We start from the raw sequence: 1,061 nt of genomic DNA on the forward strand, positions 1-1,061 counted from the left end.
TTTCTTTTCTTGAATTTAGATTTGGATAAATTTGTTTTCAATTACACAACATATTTTTAACATTACCTAGATTAAAAAAATTAGGGATGCACTGATATGAACATTTCAGCTGATATCGATGGCCAATATTATTATTGGTGTTGTGGCCAATAACCAAACACACATATTATATATGCACATACACACTTGTGTCGTCTTTTGAGAGAAACCAAGCAGACCTCTGGCATGGCTCTACTTCAGTTATTCCTGGCTGTGCAGCATCACTATCACGATCAGACAGATACCACTCAACCAACCATTTTCCCTCCCAAAACAGAAACACAAAGATAAAAAGTGGGAAATCAGTATCAGAAAACTTTTAGTTGTCAGACCGATATTTAGATGTTAATGTCGTTATATTGTGCAACCGTAGAAAACAATATTTACTAGCTACACACTTTTTATATTACTCATTTAGGCAAACAGGCATGCAAAATTTCATATAAGACATCTTCAACTACTTTCTCAGAAAAAGTATTTAGTAATCCTGCAGCCCTCTTGGCTCACTGGATAAACCGGCTCAAGTTCTGAGAAGAAACAGAGATGTACTTTAGCAGATGGAAGAACATAGTTCTAACATGATGGRCCTCATGCAAGAACATGTTCATATTCTTATCCTAAGTTTCTCTTACTTTTGTTCGTACAAACATGAGATTCAACAAACTCTATTTTCAGGAAATGTATAAATGAGCTGCGTAAATTCCACCTGTTCGTATCCAGCTGCTCGTGCACGCGAGAGGAGATCAGCGTAATTACCACCCCAAAAACATCATACAAGGCTATGTTTCCTGCCTCAGATATCAGGAAGTGTCCATTCATGAAAAATGACAGCGTAAACTAAAAAGAAGAACTTTACGAGTTCAGAGATTGAAGTCCGTCTGTCAGAGATCCAGAAAAGAAAATCTGTCATTTTTAGCAGGTCAGCTGTGGAATAAAAGGAGCGGCTAAATGTATAAACAACTGTGTTAAATCATTTTCATTTATTCAGAAGCCGCAGCGCTGCGCACCCCCCCCCCCCCCCC

The sequence above is a fragment of the Austrofundulus limnaeus genome, unplaced genomic scaffold, assembly GCF_001266775.1.
Source record: "Austrofundulus limnaeus strain Quisiro unplaced genomic scaffold, Austrofundulus_limnaeus-1.0 Scaffold155, whole genome shotgun sequence".
In the NCBI taxonomy this organism is placed as follows: Eukaryota; Metazoa; Chordata; class Actinopteri; order Cyprinodontiformes; family Rivulidae; genus Austrofundulus; species Austrofundulus limnaeus.